The following is a 21,668-nucleotide window of genomic DNA, read 5'->3' as shown; positions in this document are numbered from 1 at the left end:
GTACTAGAGATAGAAGATAGAATACAGATTTGTGATAGCATAAGACACTAAATGCACAATTAGTTTTTGAGCATGTCTTGCATAGGCCGGCAATAAACGATAACCAAAGAAGGATGCACATAGATAAATATAGAAGATACATCTAATTTATTTTTATTGTATGGTTATCTTTGGTGCAGCCCCTTTCATCGTTACTATCTTGACACTAAATACCATATATCATTGAAACATCTATTGCATTATGCTTTGTGTATAAAATCATATTGACTGGATGACTTAGTAGTTAGTATGATGTTTCATACCATGGGTATCTCTTCTGAGTTGTTGTTGTATATTTGTAGTCTTAGCTAGCCAAGGTAAACATTTCATTGAGATAAACAAGGATTACTGCTGCAGATTCGCAAAAATATATCTTATATGGCATACAAGATTTTGCGCCATTCAAAATAATTTTAGTGTAAGTCCACATGTGCTTATTGTGGTGTACAGGTTTAAGGGCATTTGGAGCAATAATGACTATATAAATCTTATGGTGGACCTAACATGAGACAGAGTCTTCTTTCGTTATATTGAGAGACTAAGATGGAAAGACTAAGCTTTAAGATGGGTCATACACTCATACTCTATTTTTTTTAAAAACTTCCCTAGCTATGTGCAGCTAGCCAACATTGAGGTAGTAAAGCATTCCATGACATGAACATAGACATCTCTTCCTTGGTTTTTTGTTTATTTCTTGAACCTAGCATTATTCCTAAAGATAGTCTTTAGACTTTTCTTTCTTGTTAAGACGAACATCCACACGGTATAAGGTTGACCTTAGAAGGTCTTACAACCCAGCTCCACCACGCTATGTTGATGCCTTAAACATCTAAGTTTGTACTATCTTTTAGAAAAAAAAATAGTTTCTAAAGCTACACCACCATTGGATGGCAAGTGAGTATACATGAACATTTGCCATTCATGATTGGAGCTAGTTTGGCGTACTAGAGATAGAAGACACAATAACAACAAATGGAAGCTCTATAGTGTGACTAGAGGCCATGCAACAAGGATCTGTCATAGAGTGGTAAGACGCTAGAGTCACCATTAGTTTTTGAGCATGTCTTGGAAGGGCACTATCAATAAAAGAAAACAAGATAAGAATGCATAGAGATAAATATAGAAGGCATGTCAAGTTTATTTCTATTTTATGGTTATCTTTGGTGCATGACCCTCCTTTCCTCGGTACTATTTGGATAGTGAATAGTATGTATCTCATATATCATGTATTATTATTGAAAGGGTCTATGGATGACTAGAGGAGGGTGAATAGCCTAATAAAAAATTCTACAAACTCAAAGACACTAGGAAAAAGTGTTAGTAAGAGAGACAATCCTAATAGCCACTACTTCCCTAGGCTAGCCAATACAAAGCAAGGCCCCTACTCAATTCTAGTTGCAAAATAAACTTAGCACACAAACACACAAGCAACTAGAGGCTACACTAAACAACTAGAGAGCTAGCTAAACAAATCTACTAACAAGAGAGCTAAGCTAGTCTTGCTATTAAATAAGAAAACTAGCTAACACTAAGCAAGCAACAACACAAGCACAATATATATGAAATGAAATAGCAATTGCTCCGAGGCAAACCAATGAGAGCAAGTGTCACAAAGGTTTCCCCTGAGGTTTGGTTGCTTGTCGGCAACCTACGTCCTCGTTGAGGTGGATCCTTAGATCACCACTTCACTAAGAAGATGGAAGATCACCAAGGACCTATCCAAACCTTGATTGATTTCAATAGAGTTACTCTTTGCTAATCTCTTGCAGGGATGAGCACAAAGCCCCTCACAATAGCCAATGATCGGAGCCCCCACACAACCACCAAGTGGTGATCAACAATCTCCACAAGCATCCAAACTGGCTAGAGTAACAGGAAATCCCGAGTCACAAAGCCCACCTAGTGCCACCAAATGCAATCTCTCAAATGCAACGCACTAGATCACTCCCAATCACACACAAAAGCAATCCCAAATTTAACAAGTGAGTTGGAGAGTTTGCTTGAGCTCTATGTATGCTCTAATATCAGCCAAGGGTGTCAAGCGACTAAAAAGAGTCAGCCACACTAGTATCTATAGATCCCACCAAGCAACTAGTTGTTTGAAAGATTCTGCACAGAAAATGTATTCACTGGATGATCCGGTGCTTCCTTTGAAGCACCATCGTATCAATCTGGTGACTTATGACAGCCAGACTAGCCATTAGCACTCCCCAACGGTCCACCAGATTGATCTAGTGCCTAGCACCGTGAAAGGACCTTAATGTCGCCTAGAGAGGGGTGAACCGGCATGCTTAAAACAAAACTCAAACTTATTAGAAACCTGTGTGGCACTGTCAGGGCAACGAGCGGGATTGCCGCTCAGCACAGAGAGCTCATCAACAACTACGCCTACGAGACAAACTCAAAACAAACTTGTCGAAGTGCGTGGAGATGTTCAGTAGCAAGTCCACGAAGTACCTGCACTCACAAACATACACAACCAAGTAGATCTAGTGGAAAGCAAATAATGCAATTCAAAATATAAGGGACAAGACACGATGTAGTAACCTGCATGAAACAGATGCGCTACCACGTGGAAGGTCATTGCAAATAATTAACAGGCAACAATTAAGAAAGTCCAAGTATTTGTTCATATTAAAAACTTCATAGATCGCATAAAACGGTCATAAGCAGAAGCAAAAGGAAATAAAATGTTTAACAAACTGGACCGGTCCACTTAAAGAAAAAAAAACAGTTGACTCCAACTCAAATGACAAAACACGGTGCTGGTAAAATGTGTGCTACCCATGACCCATGCTCATGCTTCTACTGCACAATCTTTTTACCTGGAACAGAAAAACAAGTGTGAGATGGAATAATCTCAGCAAGTATACCAACACAACAAAGAAGTGATATATTATGACAAAGGGACAAGAATAGGATATCAAGGGTTCCAGTCAGCCACGGCCAATTGTGGCTACGAATTGAACCTGTGGTATTATTACTACTAATTGAAGTATTATTCCTACTAATTGAAGTGAAGGAAAAATTATTCCTACTAATTGTGGCTACTAATTGAACCTGTAGTATTACGACAAAGGACAAGAAGGAACATGTAGTATCATTCCTACTAATTGAAGAAAAGGAAAAATTATGAGAGAGCATATATATATTGAACAATATGATAACACAGTATTAATCTTCATAAGCCGCATACCAGGAGGTACGAGAAGGGCCAAGCACCCACTTCGACCGTATTCCTGTGTTTGGGTGTTAATTTGTTCCAACAACGAGAATGTGTGGCCCTCGTACGTTGCTAGATGTAAGGGGTTAATACCTATATATGCGAAGATAGATGATGATGGCTAAAGGAACTAAACTCTTCTATAGGATCTCACTGAGAATTAGATATATGGTTCAACTAAGATATGTTTTTTTAATAATTAGAATGTCACCACCATTACCCTAGATTTGGACATCACTGCTGGCCTCATCACTACCGGATTTATGATAACCGACAGTGATGTACCTTCACTGTCGGTTATGAGCATAAAAATGAAGAAAATGATTGGGACTGAGCTAAAACCGGCAGTGGAGGACCACATCACTGCCGGTTTATGTTTGAACCGGCATTGTTTTTGCGGTCACTCATCACTGCCGGTTTAAGCCAATAGCCGACAGTGATTTAGATCTATCACTGTCGGTTCTAGCTAAGAACCGACGGTAATAAGCCTACAACACAAAAATGTTGTAGCCGTCTTTTTCTTTCTCCTCTCTTCCATCTCGAAAACAGTGGCGCGCGTTTTGGCTCTTCCCTCCATTGTTGCGTCTGTCCTTCACCATGAAGCTAGCGCTTGGATTTTGAAGAATGGCTTGATCTTTTTGCTTTAAGGTCAGTAACAAGCATCCACTCCTTTGATTTTGTTGCTTAATTAGCTTCGTTTTGATGGCTACATTGCTTGATTCTCATTCTAGTTCTTTCTCCATTCTAGATAGCACTTTTTTCAATTGGACATTTGTGCAAGACTCAAATTATGGTGAATCCATCATCTAAAAGATTGGTGTCTATAAACATATTTAAATTCCTAGCTAATTATTCCATGGTGGTCAAGATCATCGTTGTTAGTATGTGATGCTATAATTAGTTCTTAGAAGTAGAGTAGAATAAATGTTCTTTATTATTATGCAATAATTGTTTTTTACTACGATTTCCAATTTATAGGACCGGGTTACCAATTTTAATTTTCTAATAATTAGTGTACAATAATGTTTTTCAAAAATGGTACTTTCGAGCTACAATTATTGTTCATGAAGCTTGATTTCTTATTAATTCTCTGTAATTACTGTCTCAGTATTTTTTGTGCAGAGATGGATCGAGAGTGGATGCATCTGTCCCGAACGGACAAGCGGTACATAGCATGACGTCAGCTAGTTTTATCACCGATGCCAAAGCCCATGCTGGGAATAGGAACCCTGTATTATGCCCATGCAAAGATTGCAAGAATCAAAGGAACTTTCGTAAAATTGAGTCTATACGTTCGCACTTGATTACCAGGGGGTTCATGCCAAACTATACGATATGAACTATGTATGGCGAGGTTGGTGTGAATGTTCTATAGAAAAACGATGATGATGTGGACATACCTGACGTAGCCATCCACGATGCTGACGAGGAATCCTGGTGTCAATACGGAACCTATAGCCACAATTAATAATGTGTCTAGGAACACGCTAGCTAACGACACCGGGAATAACGATGGCATTTCTCAGCTGCTACGTAATATATAGACCGGATGTCTTAGTGAAAGACAGCTAAGAAAGTTAGAGAAAATGAGACAAGATGACAAAACACCATTGTATAGGAATTGTCCAATGAGCAAACTGAAAGCCGACATCATGTTGTTAGAGTTTAAATCGACAAACGGATTGAACGATAAAGGCTTCAATCAGTTGTTAGGTATAATAAGGAAAATGCTCCCAAAAAATGAGTTGCCAGAAAAGACATACTTGGCCAAGCAAACGATCTGCTCCATCGGCCTCGAGGTTAAAAAAATCCACGTGTGTTCCAATGATTGCATATTGTACCATGTAGAAAAATATAAAGACTTGGACAAGTGTCCCAAGTGTGAAGCTCCACGGTACAAGAAAGGACCATGAGCTGAGGGTACCAAGACCAGAGGAGGTCCCATAAAGGTCATTTGGTATTTCCCTATAGCTCCCCGGGTGCATAGGCTGTTTGCATATGCAAAGTCAGCCAAGCTATTGCGCTGGCATGGCGAAGAGCGTAAGAAAGATACAATGATGAGGCACCCCACCGATGGGCATGACTGGAGAACTATCAATACTATGTTCTATAAGGACATTGGTGGAGAGGTAAGGCACCTTTGGTTTGCTTTAAGCACAGATGGGATTAATCCTTTCGACTAGGTTAGAAGCAATCATAGCACCTGGTCAATGACGCTTTGTATATACAACCTTCCACCTTGGGTCTGTATAAAGCAGTCGTACATCTAGATGCCACTACTGATCCAAGGGCCAAGACAAATTGGGAGTGACATCGATGTGTTTCTAGAACCAGTGATCGATGAATTAGTGGAGATGTTTAAAAAGGGTGTGCCAGATGTTTGAGATGAGTACAAAAAAGAACATGTCATGATCAAAGGAGTACTTATCGCTACAATCACCACCCTGCCAGGTCAAGGTTCGTTGTCCGGAGAGAAGACAAAAGGCTATACTGTGTCGAGTGCTTGGACAACACCGATGCGGTAAATCTGCTAAATAACTCAAAGATAGTTTATATGGGACACCATAGGTTCCTACCTAAGGATCACCCTTACCGCAGGAAACAGAAAAGATTTCAACTGGTACTATTGAGAAATGCTTAGCTCCAAAATATCGAGATGGGCCTGCGATACTTCGAGAACTCAACAAACTGGAGGTTGTCCTTAGAAAGGGGGACAATGCAGTAGCAGCGCTGTAGGGTTGAGATGGCGGACTAGAGGGGGGGTGAATAGTCCTTTCTAAAATGAATTACGTCAGGCTAACCGAAATAAGTGCGGAATTATAACTGTCGGTCTAGCCAAGACTACACCCCTCTATCTATGTTCTCCAGCACCTTCCAAAGATACTAATTAAGCAACAAAGGTAGTCGGGCTAGCTAGAGCTCGCCTAACCAATTTTAGAAGCAAGGTCACGTAAACCTATGCTACTAGTACTTTAAGCAATAAGGGAGCTCCTATACAAACTAGTGAGCAAAAGCACAAAACTATCTAAGCTTACTAGCAATGCTCAATAACAAGGAAACCAATGCCAAATTAGGAGAGCACAATTACTTAGCTACACAAACTAAGCAATGTGACTAACAAGGTTACACAAACCAAATTAGCCATGCAAGGGAGCTACTTCTATGCTACACAAGCAAGAAGGTAACTAGTAAGCTATACAAGCTAACTAATTACAAGAGCAACTACACAAGCTTAATATGTATAAAAGTAATTGCAAGCTTGTGTAACAGGGATACAAACCAACGGGAAGAACAAGGTTGACACGGTGATTTTTCTCCCGAGGTTCACATGTTTGCCAACACGCTAGTCCCCGTTGTGTCAACCGCTCACTTAGAGGTTCGGCGGCTAATTGGCATCACCCGCTAAGCCCGCATGTCGGGCACCGTAAGAACCTACCCCGAAAGTGAGGGTAGCTCAATGACACGCTCAATTAGAGTTGCTCTTCGTAGCTCCCGCGGGGCGAGCACAATGCCCCTCACAAAGCTCTTCTCCGGAGCACCGCACAAGCTTCTTGCGGGCTTCGACGGAGACCACCACCAAGCCAGTCTAGGAGGTGGCAACCTCCAAGAGTAACAAGCACCACCAGCTTGCAACTCGATCATATAGTGCCACTCGATGCAACCTCACGATGCAATCATACTAGAATCGCTCTCTCACACAATCAAATGATCACTATCAAGCATATATGAGATGGAGGGCTCCTAAGCACTCACAAGTATGGACACAAAGTCCTCCGAGGTGCTTAGCATGAGCCATGGCTGAGGCCACCTTCTATTTATAGCCCTACAGGCTAAACTAGCCGTTATCCCTTCACTAGGCAAAACTCGGGACGACCGGATGCTCCGGTCGTGTTGACCGGATGCAGGACCTCAGCGTCCGATCAACGGATGCTCGCCATGTGTCGCCTCCATTCAACCTCAGTCACTTATCTCAACGGTCAAGTGATGACCAAACACAGCTGCACAAACTGACCGGACGCAGCAACCACAAGCGTCCGGTCGTTTCCAGTAAGGTACCAGTCGTGACCGGACACGTCCGGTCGGTCACGATCGGACGCTAGTTTTAGCGTCTGGTCCTTCTCCAACTTTTCTATGTTGCCTACGTCACCGTACGTCCACCTGACCGGACACACCCTGCCAGTGTTCCGGTCACTTCTAGCGCCAGTGTCCAGTCGAAGACCGATGCCTGCACGCTCTCTACCGCCACTGACCGGACGCAGGACCCTAGCATCTTGTCACCACATGACCAGCGTCCGGTCCACTATGTGAAACCCTATCTTTTCTATATAGGGCGCCGGTGGCACCATTAGACTGTCCGCACTCTACGGGCGGAACACTCCTCCGATGGAGTTCGAACCCTTGCCTCTATTCCTTCGCTGAGTTGTTCCACATCAACTCCAACTCCATCTCCTTTGTAAATGTGTCAACACCACCAAGTGTACACCACAATGTGTATGTGTGTTAGCATTTTCACAAACCTTTTTTCAAAGGATTAGCCACTCAACTTGCCACGCCACTCAATCCTAGCAATGATGCAAAGTTAGATCACTTGAGTAGCACTTAGATGACCGATATGCAAACAAGTTTGCACCTCTTGATAGTACAACCATCTATCATAAACCCAGTCATCAACTTCTCTACACACCTATGACCGATGAAATGAAATGCCCTAGGTTATACCTTTGCCTTGCGCATTCCATTCCATCTCCTCTAATGTCGATGCAATACATGCACCAACACAATCAACAATGATATGATCCACTTTCATATCATCACATGATCATATTGGTTCATCAATCTTGACTTCACTTGCTTTTCACCTTTGCCTTCGTCCATCGACGCCAAGTCTTGCTTAAGCTTCACCTGCCATGCGGTCCATCACTCCAAAGCCTCCAACTTGCCCTTCACGCTTGCAATCGGTCCATCAAGCCAAGTCTTGTCTTGATCTTCTCCACCTTGATCACATGACTCAATGTCATGTCTCATTTGTAATGAGCTCCTTCATCATCATATGTGTGAGCTTTGCAACATCTCTAAGCCATTTTCACCTTCATGGCATATGTTGCTCACACACATATACCTATGGACTAATCACCTGTGTATCTCATATAAACACAATTAGTCCACCTAGGTTGTCACTCAATTACCAAAACCACACAAGGACCTTTCAATCTCCCCCTTTTTGGTAATTGATGACAACTCTACAAAGATATAGGAAATTAAGCTCTTTTGGATTCATGTTGCTTGCCCAAGCAATTTTACCATGTGAAAATGATTTTGGACAAGTACCATAAACCCGAGATGATAGTATTAGCTCCCCCTACATATGTGCTAGAGTGTTTTGGTTTGAAGTTCGCACATATACATAGATTGGAATTGTGGGAGAGTAATTACTACTAAATGATGCTAAGGTATATAGAGTAAACCTTTGAAGCGTGATATCAATCGGAGTTGCACCTTTAAGTTCATCATTAGCACCATGGTTAGCTAGATATCACTTAGGAAATAAAATCACTAGATACCTCGTGAGATCAACATTAAAACCAAGGTACTAGCATTACTTGAAAAGCATACCAAGTGTCTAGCTATCATCCTATGCATGCTAGTTTTCAAATCATCATTCAAGTTCTACAACTAGCATACACCACACAAGCATGCATATTGAATTTGAAAGCTTATGCAATGCAAGCAAGCACATGAATATGCACATATCAAATGCAATCAATCAAAGTTCATGAGCTTGCTCCCCCTACTTGTGTGCTTCTCTTGTCCAAGAATTTTGATCCATCTCTTTTATTCAATGTTGCTCCCTCTTTGTCCATGTCCATGTCCAACCTCTACTTCTTTGAGCTTTTACATCTTATCTCTCCCCCTTGTACAATCTCAATCTCAAGGCTTTCATATCTTTGTACAATCTCTCCCCCTTTGTCATCAATTTCCATAAAAGGTGTGCTTCTCATTGATGTAAAGGTATGCATTTGAGGTAAATGGTTGAGGCTTGAATCTTGCATTTTTGATGGACATCACTTGATTGTTGGAATGACACCATTTGTAAATACCACTTGCAACTTGTGCCACTTGTATCTTGTGTAGGGCTTCTTGAGATACCACACATAAGATTCTTGATCTTGAGATCAATTTGTGGGACACCTCCCCCTATGTGATAGCATGGGTCATCCATTTGATACACTTGAGCTCTTGTAGGTGAAGGATGCATTCTTCATTTGATGATCACTTAAAGTTGAGGATCACTTGTGGAACCATCGTCTTGCATGATTGATACCATGTGTAGATATGATATCACTTGAAAGAATTTTATAGTATGGAACCACTTGTTGGATTTATCAATAAAAACCATTTCTTGAACATTTGCTATCTTCATGAGTACCACTTATAGGATATCACTTGTGAGTTGATCTAGACATCATTTGTAGATTCTTGATGAAATGCTTGAGTCTAGATACCATTTGAAACAAATGAACTAGATATCCATTTGCATTGTTGTCTTGTACTTGTACTCTTATCACTATCATGAGCTTCTATGGTTAACTTGAACTAAATTGATTTGCCTAAGCTTTTAAGTCCGGTTTGAACCAATGACAAGCTTCTTGACACCTCTTGCAAGGGTTATCTTACCAATGTTGTACTTGTCACTGGTTAGCAATCCAAATTAGATCAAGTACTTGGGATCACTAGCTCATGAACAAATTCATATACTAACCACTAGATCAAGTAATAATTCAAGCAATAGTGGTAGGTTATGAATTTAAACATTTCATTTGTTATGCATGATCCTATGAAGCATGTACTATATGCACTAACCGCATACTAGTAAGGGATGAAATGATCATGCACATTACAATGATACCTTTGCTATGTTGGAGTAGAGGATAGTCACATAGATTCTAATTCATTACTCCAATAGCAATGTGAAGTCCAATTATAAGTTTGGTGAAGACCAATAGATACCATGTTGAATTCCATTCTTCACCTAAATGAAATGAATACCACTTATGATCAAGTGCACTTTCTTGTTGTGGTTGGCTTGCTTCATCTTTTGATCAATGCTTGCATGAGAGCTTCAACGTGAGAATACCACTTGAAATATTATGACTAGCTCTCTTTTAGGATGTTGCTTCCTTTTCTTGATCAACCCTTTTGATTGCTTTAACTAATCATCTCAAATGTTCCTCGGATCGCCACTTCCATGTTAGCCTTCTAAGTACCACACTTGGTTAGCTACACATAGGCAGCAAGCCCCTACACTAGGGAGAAGTGACCTCTCTCCAAAAACCATCCTTGACACTCACTTGAAATAACTTGATTGATTGATCCAAGTGATGGACTTAACTTGATGAGTAACCTTGATTCCTTCTTTAAGTCCTTTTCTTTCTACCAAATGATCTCCAATCATATCTAGAACTTAAATTTCATCTTCAACTTGAGTTTGATCTTGATCTTCATCTTGAGTACCAAAAGTGTGTAAAGTACACTCCATAATCAAATGACCTTGTAACCTTTGCTTGTCATGCTTCTAAATCTTCTCAAAACCAAACTTACATGCCTCAATTACTTATAAACATATTTCCAATTTGAGGACCTTTCAATCAAAGTGACTCTAGATCAATCCAATATTTGTTCACTTTTCTAGGCAGATTCTGTACCCCCTTCAAAGAAATAAGCATATCTCCCAAAGTACAAATCCAAATATCACAAAATTTGGTGAAGATGTGCTTTACTAAGTTATCTAGCAGCTATAAAAATTTGAGCTTCATTTGACTTCTAGATTGCTACCAGATTTCAATTCTTCCACCACTGCTACATGCTGAAAAACTGCTGCACTATAGCTGACAAGATCCACTCCAAAACTAAAGCATTTCTTATCGAATTCTCATAAAAATTTTACAGCATCTTATACCAGAAGTATAGAGCATGTACACCAATTTTTATGTCAATCTAATAAGTTTTGATTACTCAAATATAGCTAAGATCATAGCTCACACAGATTTTCAATATAGGATAGATTTTAATCACTTGAGCTATACTCCATCAAATATGAATCAAACTTGAAACCAACTTGTTTGAATACTTTCATAAGACATAAATCTATTCAATCCACTTACTAAATGTCATCTCATGAATTTATCCAACACAAATCAATCCAAACTTGATTACTAAGCTGATTATCCATTCAATCAACTTATTACAAGCAACATTGCATATTTATCCAATTCAATCAACTCATATGCACCCAAATGAAATGATCAACAAGATATATACCTTGGTTAGCTCATGATCATTCAACTAGCAAGCTTCAACCCAATTATTTGCAAGTCATCAAATATATCCAATGAATCACCAACAACTTAATATGACACTTGTATGTTGATAGCACTTGGATTTCACTCAATTTTCACTTGGCATTGGGTTTGGATGTGCACTAAGCTTCATAACTTGATTCAACATATGATGAACAATGTGAGATCAATTGAATCAAGTCTTCAATGCCTATGGTACCTATAAACAATCATCCACTTTTTGATGGTACCCAAACAAGTTTATGTCCTCTCAAGTTAGGAGCAACATACTTAGGCATAGCCTTAGTATGAATAGCGGGATGTTTTGCAATAGCAACCATAGAGGCACCATTACCATCCTTCCTAAGCATATAATCATCATCAATTGAAATAGGCTTAGAAGTTTTACCTAGGGGACATGAATGTGCCATGTGATGTAGACTACGCTCGATCTTCCGAAAGGTATGATAGCATCGATTGGTGGAGACTCGATGTTCACGATCTAGGCTTCGAACCAAGACTAATTCGAACCCCCGCAACCGTTACACCACTGCTCTATTGGCTATCAACCATGCTGAACAGCGATTGACCTCGCCGAGAAGGCTTTCCTAGCAAGCAAATCGAGAACACAAGCAAGAACGAGATAAACACAATCTGAAATTGCAAATAAATATGAGGCTTATGATAATGAGAAAGAGTTCAAGTCTTTATTCGAATGGACTAATCACCACAAGCGAACAAGATCAAGAACTAGGGCCCTAGGTTCACAGCAAGCGGCCTTGGCGGACGACAGTTGTAGCAAAACAACAGTCTGTTTCACGAGGAAATCAAGAACTAAACAAAACCCAAACCCTAAGGAGAGCGATGATTGGTATTTATAGAGTCTTGGGCGTCACCCCCCTAGACGTGCCCCCTAATGGGCCCAAACACGATACACGGTCCAACGGACCAAAAGACGGTGTCGCAGCACCCTGACAGATTTTAGACGCTGACTTGGTTCGACAATTCTCGTTGATTCCGAAGGTCTTTTGACGTGAAACCACTTGGATTGGCTTTCCTTATCTAATTAGCTTTCCAACCATATGTGGATCATCGAAAATGGAGTCTAGATGCGTCCTAGGTGACCAGTTGAAGGACAGACTAGTCCTGAAGGCCTGAGGCAGACTCAAACTTGAGTTGCTTTGGGCCTCCATCTCGGGGACTCGAACCAAATTAGCCTCGGACCCCCTTCTTGACTTGGACACCCTTACTAGACTCCTACCCCTCCATACCATGTGCCAAACATGGTCATATGCATGGGTGTCATGTCCTCATCATCCTCCCCTTCTTGACGAAAAGTCATCCTCGGCGTCGATTGTGCTTGAAACTGATCCTGCACAACATAAAGGAGAATGGGGTTGCAAAAACAAAGGGAACTGAAATAATTGTGAGAAGGAACGTGACCATGTTTCCAAGTTTGTAGCATGTCATCTCACATAAAAGTTTCAGCAAGCATGTAGACTCCATGATCCGAACGCACACGATGTATGTCAACACTATCCTGTAAAAGATTAGAACTAACCAAAGGCAATATAGGAATAGATGATCTAGTAGACATAGGTAGCAACCAACAATGCTCCCCTTCTTGGAAGTGAACTTGTTTGTTTGAGGAACATGAGAAAATGTTTGTATTATTATGGCTGACCTCTAAACTGATCATAATCTTGTACAACAAAAGGAGAATTCATATTACTGCGAATGTATACTCGATGTATCATATATTGTCCCTTGTTGTTATATTTACCAATAACATGATATGTATGTTTAGAAAATCAAGGCAAATCAACATATTTAAATAGGCTCTCCTCCAAACAATCTAGGTTACACAAAACATCAAATTCAATGTAACCCAAAGTATGTAAAGAAGACAACAGTTTGAACTCATCAGTTTTAGTAGCAATATGAATAACATGTTTATTTTCAGCGCAAGTCGTTGGTTCCAAAACATGTAAAGCTAAGCATCATCAACCAATTCATCTTTATCACAAGGAACATCAAGCAAATTATCATAGGGACAAAGATAAATCAAGAGAGGGTTCCACTAACAATTGCTCTATGATAGCATGGTGTGTGGAAGAATTTAGTACATTAAAACAATTCTCACCTTCTGTGAGTGTAGCACCATGGGCATTATGAAAGCTCTAGTTTGGTTTTGGTGAATTGATGAAACCCTAAGTGCTAACCTAGTTTATCAAGTGATCATGATATAGGTAGCACACTCCAAGTTGCGAAGCAAACAAAGATCATAGCATGATGAAGATGATGCCATGGTGATGATCAAGTGCTTGGACTTGGAAAGAAGAAATATAAAAACAAAAAGCTCAAGGCAAAGGTATAAACCATAGGAGCTATTTTTTTGGTGATCAAGACACTTAGAGAGTGTGATCACATTTAGGTTTGATAGTTGTACTATTAAGAGGGGTGAAACTCATATCGGAATGCGGTTATCAAAGTGCCACTAGATGCTCTAACTCATTGCATATGCATTTAGGATCTAGTGGAGTGCTAACACCCTTGAAAATGTTTGTGAAAATATGCTAACACATGTGCATAAGGTGATACACTTAGGTGGTTGGCACATTTGATCAAGGGTGGTGAAGTTGGGGAGCAAGGGTAAGAAACTCCACCGACGGAGTATCTGCCCATAGAGTGCGGACAGTCCGACGGTGCCACCGGCACCATAGACAGAAAAGATAGAGGTCACTGGAAGTGACCGGACGCTGGCCTTGGTTGGACCGGCGCATCCAGTCAGGTGTAGCAGCGAAGACGCTGGCGTCGGTCAAATGACCAGACGCTGGGTCGCTCTACGACCAGACGCTGAAGGGCTACGTCCGGTCATGTTGTCGGTCAAGCACAGTAAGAAGTCACAGTGTGACCGGACGCTGGCAGGGTCCGATCAAGCATGACCGGATGTGTTTAGGTCGGCAAAAACATGTTTTGGACCCTTACTGTAAACTGACCAGGACGCTGAGGGTCCAGCGTCTGGTCAGCTCTGTCGGAGCGTCCGGTCAACATTTCGACCATTGAGATCAAACGTTCACACTTCAACGCAGAAGACACGTGGCCGCCATCGGGCGACCAGACGCTGAGGAGCAGCGTCTGGTCAGTTGGACCGGAGCGTCCGGTCACCCCGCATTATGCCTAGTGGAGGGGTATAACGGCTCTATTTTGTGGGGGCTTCTATTTAAGCCCCATGGCCGGCTGTAGCTTATGACCTTTGGCCCTTTTCATTGACATAGCAACCTTGTGAGCTTAGCCAAAGCCCTCCCACTCATCTTCATCATTGATTCATCATCATAGTGAGATTGGGAGTGAATCCAAGTGCATTGCTTGAGTGCATTGCATCTAGAGGCACTTGGTGTTCGTGTTTCAGCTGTGGGATTCGCTTATTACTCTTGGTGGTTGCCAGCCACCTAGATGCCTTGGAGTAGTGAGGAATCGTTGAGCGGAGGGTGGTGATTGTCTCCGGCTCCGATTGAGGTGATTGTGAGGGGTTCTTGACCTTTCCCCGATGGAGAGCCAAAAGGTACTCTAGTGGATTGCTCATGGCTTGTGTGATCCTTATCTTGTGTTGGTTGTGCGGCACCCTATTGAGGGTTTGGCGTGTGAAGCCAATTAGCATGTGAACCTCCAAGTGAGTGAATCGCCACAACAAGGAGTAGCTTGCCGGCAAGCAAGTGAACCTCGGTAAAAAATCATTGTGTTCATCCTTTGATTCCGAGGTGATTGGTATTCATTGATATTGATTCTTGTGATTGATTGGTTCACTCCACGACACGGCGGTATAACTATCTTGATCACTCTCCTTACATTACCACAAACTAGTTGTCAAGATCTTTAGTGTAGCTAGTTGTGAGAGCTTGCTTGCTTGGTTGGTGTGGCTCTTTAGTTAGCCTTTGAGAGCACACTAACATAGGATAGTGTCATAGCTTTTGTGTGGATCGACACTATCTAAACTAGAATTGTGGTAGGTGGCTTGCATTTTGAGTAGGCTAATGCAACACTTGCTTCGCCTCATAATTGACTAACTATTTTGTTAAGTGTTGTAGAAATTTTATTAGGCTATTCACCCTCCTCTAGCCATTAGGACCTTTCAAGTGGTATCGGAGCCGAGGGCACCGTTATTTGAGGCTTAACAACCTTCGGTGTAAAAAATGGCTCAAATCAACAACATCCAAGAAGCCACCCCAATTTGATGGCACAAATTATCCTTATTGGAAGTCAAAGATGACCACACACATCAAGTCAATCAATAGAAAGGTGTGGAAGGTGGTAGAAACCAAAATTGAGATTGGTGATCCGGAGAATCCCACCGCGGCTGAAAGAAGTACTTCTCCAAAACAATGACATTGCTCTAAGTGCTATTCATGATGCAATTGATGAGAGAATATTTGAGCAAATCAAGAATATTGCGATGGCTCATGAGGCTTGGAAGAAGTTGGAAGAATCATTTGAGGGCACTCAAGCCGTGAAGGGTGCAAAGGCTTACATTCTCAAGGAGTAGTTTGCAAGCTTCAAGATAAAGGAGGATGAGAGTGTGCCGGAGATGTTTCATAGGCTTCAAGTGCTTGTCAATGATCTCAAAGCACTTGGAGAAGAGGTGAAGGACAAGGACTTCCCCCATAAGTTCTTGAGATGCTTATCTTCAAGATTTGGTACATTGGTCACTATTCTAGTGAGGAGTGGTTTGGACACCATGACACCAAACCAAGTGTTGGGAGATATAATGACCGATGATACATATAAAGATGATGATGAGAAGGAGAAAAGAAGGAGAAGAAAGATGAGAAGAAGGATGAGAAGAAGAAGAGCGTGGCATTCAAAGCCACATCATCCAAGGGCAAAGCAAAGCAAGAAACATCAAGTGAAGAAGATGAATCATGGGATGATGATGATGATGATGAGAAGATGGCTCTATTTGTCAAGAGATTTGGCAAGTTCATGGTGAAGAAGGGCTACCAGTGCTAGAAGAAAGAAGTCTTCATCCAAGAACAAAGAAGAGTCAAGAAGGTGCTTCAAGTGTGGAAGCAAAGATCATCTTGTTGCTCAATGCCCATACAATAGCGACAATGATGATGACAACAAGAAGAACAAGAAGAAGGACAAGAAGGAAAAGAAAGAGAAGAAGGACAAGATGGCCTTCAAGAAGAAGAAGGGTGGTTCATATGTGATCACTTGGGATAGTGATGCTTCCTCAAGTGATGATGATGATGATAGTGATGATCACAAGACCACCAAGAAGAAGGTTCTAGCAAGCATTGCCATCAATGAAAAGCCTTCTCTCTTCGACTCTTCATCATGCTTCATGGCTAAGGCCACTAAGGTACAAACTTGTGATGATGAAAGTGATGAAGAACATGATGATGACAATGAAAATGAAAATGATAGTGATACTGATAATGATGAACCTACTAAGGATGAATTATTTGATATGCTAGAAGATGCTAGAGAACACTTTGACATCAAGAGAAGGGAATACAAAAGCTTATGTAAGGAACTAAAAACCCTTAAGCTAGCCTTTGATGAGCTTAATGCATCTCATGAGAGGCTAGAGGAAGCCAATGAGAAGCTTGGCAAAGCTCACAAAAAGCTTGAAAAGGCTCATTCCTCTTTGCTTGATGAGCAAAATAAAAAGAAGCATGTTGAAACTTGCAATGTAGGTTTAACTTGTGATATAATTGATGAATCACTATCCATAGCCTATCATTGTTGCTCCTACTAACCCTTCTTATAGCACTTCCACTTCTACCTCATCTAGTAGTGATGGTCTCACTTGTGATACCTCACTAGTGGTTGAGAATGAAAACCTCAAGAAGGAGGTCACTAAGCTCACTCACACCTTAGCTAAGGCTTATGGTGGTGAGGACCGCTTGCTTATGTGCTTGGGTAGCCAAAGAGCTTTTTTCTACAAAGAGGGATTGGGCTATACCCCCAAGAAAGGCAAAGCGGCATTTGCTCCTCACAAGACTAGTTTTGTGAAGAACAATGGTCGGTTTTGCACTAGTTGCAAGCAAGTGGGTCACAAAGAGCAAGAATGCAAAAATAAGAGCAAAAATGCTAATGTATCCTCCATTAAGCTTGATTCATGCTATATGCTTACTAAGGGTACAAATGGTGTAAAGGCTAAGTTCATTAGTAAACCATAGATGGGCTCAAAGAAGAAAGCCATTTGGGTACCAAAGAGCCTAGTGACTAACCTTCAAGGACCCAAGCAAGTTTGGGTACCTAAAAAGAATTGATCTTCTTTTGTAGGTCAATTATAAAGCCGGAGGAAGGCATTGGGTTCTTGATAGTGGGTGCACTCAACACATGACCGGTGATGCAAGAATGTTCAACTCAATCAACACCAATGGCAATGATGGTTATGATAGTATCACATTTGGTGACAATGGCAAAGGCAAGGTCAAAGGGCTTGGTAAGATTGCAATATCCAATGACATAAGCATATCCAATGTGTTGCTAGTAGAGAGCTTGAACTTCAATTTGCTATCCTGTGGCACAATTGTGTGATCTTGGATTCAAATGCATATTCGGGGTAGATGATGTAGAGATCATAAGTGTAGATGGCTCTAACTTGATCTTCAAAGGCTTTAGATATGAGAATCTATACTTGGTTGATTTCAATGCTAGTGAAGCTAAGTTATCTACATGCTTGTTCACTAAGTCTAGCATGGGTTGGTTATGGCATAGAAGGCTTGGTCATGTTGGAATGAAACAATTGAATAGATTGGTTAAGCATGACTTAGTTAAAGGCTTGAAAGATGTTGTGTTTGAAAAGGATAAGCTTTGTAGCTCTTGTCAAGCCGGCAAACAAGTTGGAAACACCCATCCTAAGAAAAGCATGATGAGCACTAGTAAAGCATTTGAGTTATTGCACATGGATTTGTTTGGGCCAACACAATACACTAGCATCGGTGGTAATAAATATGGCTTTGTGATAGTGGATGATTACACTAGATACACTTGGGTATTCTTTCTAAGGGACAAAAGTGATGTGTTTGCAACATTCAAATCATTTGTTAAGGGCATTCACAATGAGTTTGAAACAACCATCAAGAGAGTTAGAAGTGACAATGGTAGTGAGTTCAAGAACACTAGAATTGATGAGTTGTGTGATGAATTTGGAATTAGACATCAATTCTCGGCCAAGTACACACCTCAATCAAATGGCCTTGTTGAGAGAAAGAATAGAACACTCATTGATATGGCAAGATCTATGCTTAGTGAGTACAATGTGAGTCAATCTTTTTAGGCCGAAGCTATCAACACGGCTTGCTATTATAGCAACCGCCTCTATTGTCACCGATTGAAAGAAAAGACACCATATGAGCTCTTGAATGGTAGAAAGCCCAACATTGCATATTTTTGGGTCTTTGGTTGCAAATGCTATATCTTGAAGAAAGGCATTAGATTGGGCAAGTTTGACAAGAAATGTGATGAAGGATTCCTACTTGGTTACTCCACTACAAGCAAAGCATATAGAGTTTGGAATTTGGATAGTGGTACTCTTGAGGAAGTTCATGATGTTGAATTTGATGAAACCAAGGGTTCACAAGTAGAGAATGAGAACTTAGAAGATGTTAGAGGCATTCAACTTTCAAATACCATGAAGAACATGGATATTGGTGAATTGAGGCCTAGGCAAGTGAATGATGATGAAGATGATCAAGTGCAAGTGATCTCTAACTCAAATGTGCAAGATGATACAAATCAAGTTAGTGCAAGTGGCTCTCATGACAATAAACAAGATCAAGTGGCTAGTACATCATCTCAACCCAATGATCAAGCAAGTGCAAGCAATCAAGTTCCAATCCTCCAACCAACCAATGTTGTAAGAGATCATCCATTGGACACCATAATTGGAGATATTTCAAGAGGTGTACAAACAAGATCAAGATTGGCATCATTTTGTGAACACTTCTCATTTGTGTCATCCATTGAACCAAAGAAGATAGATGAAGCTTTGAAGGATGTTGATTGGGTAAATGCTATGCATGAAGAATTGAATAACTTCACAAGAAATCAAGTATGGGAATTAGTAGAGAGACCAAAGGGACACAATGTGATTGGAACCAAGTGGGTCTTTAGGCAAGATCAAGATGGGATAGTAGTAAGGAACAAAGCAAGATTAGTAGCACAAGGATATACACAAGTTGAAGGTCTTGACTTTGGAGAAACATATGCCCCGGTTGCTAGATTGGAAGCAATAAGAATCTTGCTAGCCTATGCTTGTGCCCACAACATCAAACTCTATCAAATAGATGTTAAGAGTGCATTTCTCAATGGCTACATCAATGAAGAAGTATATGTTGAGCAACCTCCCGGTTTTGAAGATGACAAGAAGCCCAACCATGTGTACAAGTTGAAGAAGGCATTGTATGGCTTGAAGCAAGCACCTAGAGCATGGTATGAGAGATTGAGGGATTTCCTACTCTCTAAAGGGTTCACAATGGGCAAGGTTGACACCACTCTTTTCATCAAGAAGATTGGAAAAGATCTATTTGTATTGCAAATCTATGTTGATGATATCATATTTGGATCAACCAATCAAGAATTTTGTGATGAGTTTGGAAAGATGATGGCTAATGAGTTTGAGATGTCCATGATTGGAGAGTTAAGTTACTTCCTTGGTCTTCAAATCAAGCAATTAAAGAATGGTACATTTGTAAGTCAAGGCAAGTATATCAAGGACATGATCAAGAAGTTTGGCATGAGTGATAGCAAAGTCATTAGCACACCAATGGGAACCAATGGCAACTTGGATAGTGATGCAAGTGGAAATATGGTGGATCAAAAGTTGTATCGGTCCATGATTAGAAGCCTACTCTATGTGACCGCATCAAGGCCGGATGTCATGTTTAGTGTATGCATGTGTGCAAGATTTCAAGCCTCACCAAGAGAAAGTCATTTGAAGGCTACAAAGAGGATATTGAGGTACTTGAAGCATACACCAAATGTTGGTTTGTGGTATCCCAAAGGAGCAAAGTTTGAGCTAGTTGGTTACTCCGACTCGGATTATGCGGGATGCAAGGTTGAAAGGAAGAGCACCTTGGGCACATGTCAATTGTTGGGAAGATCACTTGTTTCATGGTCATCAAAGAAGCAAAATAGTGTTGCATTATTAACCGTCGAAGCCGAATACATATCCGCCGGTAGTTGTTGTGCACAAGTACTTTGGATGAAGGCCACCTTGAGTGACTTTGGAATCAAGTTCAAGAAAGTGCCATTGCTATGTGACAATGAGAGTGCAATCAAGTTGACCAACAATCCGGTTCAACATGCAAGAACAAAGCACATTGATGTCCGCCACCATTTCATAAGAGATCACCAACAAAAAGGGGACATTTGCATTGAGAGTGTAGGCACCGAAGATCAACTTGCTGATATATTCACCAAGCCATTGGATGAGAAAAGGTTTTGCAAGCTAAGGAATGAGTTGAACATATTGGATTTCTCAAATATGTGTTGATGCACTCCCCACTCATATGACATGCCTTTCCTTCGAGCAATCCAAGGTAAAAGTTGATTGGCATGACATACATCTTTGCTAAGGACATGATTAGTGCATCTAGTCACATTTTCAATTTTATTAGGACCTTTCAAGTGGTTCTATTTTATTAGGCTCATTCATGAAAATCAAATGATTTTGATGTCTATATGGTATCACTATTGCTTCTATGATTGACTTGATCTAGTGATGGCATATGACATGTTTATGGTCTTGTAAACCTAGTGTTTAATCTAGAAAATGAGCTCTAAGTATTTAACTCAACATGGTACAAGATAACCCTTATTTGGAGGTGTGAAGAAGCTTGTCCTTGGATCAAACTGAGTTAAATATCTTTGGCAAATAATCTAGACTAGACCAAATTTGGGAAAATGATCCTCACCCCATTGATTGACATTGATAATCTCAACCCTACAAGTAATACTATCTACATTTAGAACCTTTGTGGTCATTGATGACAAAGGGGGAGAGAAACAAAGATAGTAGTAAAAATAGTGAAAAAGGGAGGGAAATATCATAAAGG

The sequence above is a fragment of the Miscanthus floridulus genome, chromosome 7, assembly GCF_019320115.1.
Source record: "Miscanthus floridulus cultivar M001 chromosome 7, ASM1932011v1, whole genome shotgun sequence".
NCBI lineage: Eukaryota > Viridiplantae > Streptophyta > Magnoliopsida > Poales > Poaceae > Miscanthus > Miscanthus floridulus.
Note: the sequence above shows the minus strand (reverse complement) of the source record.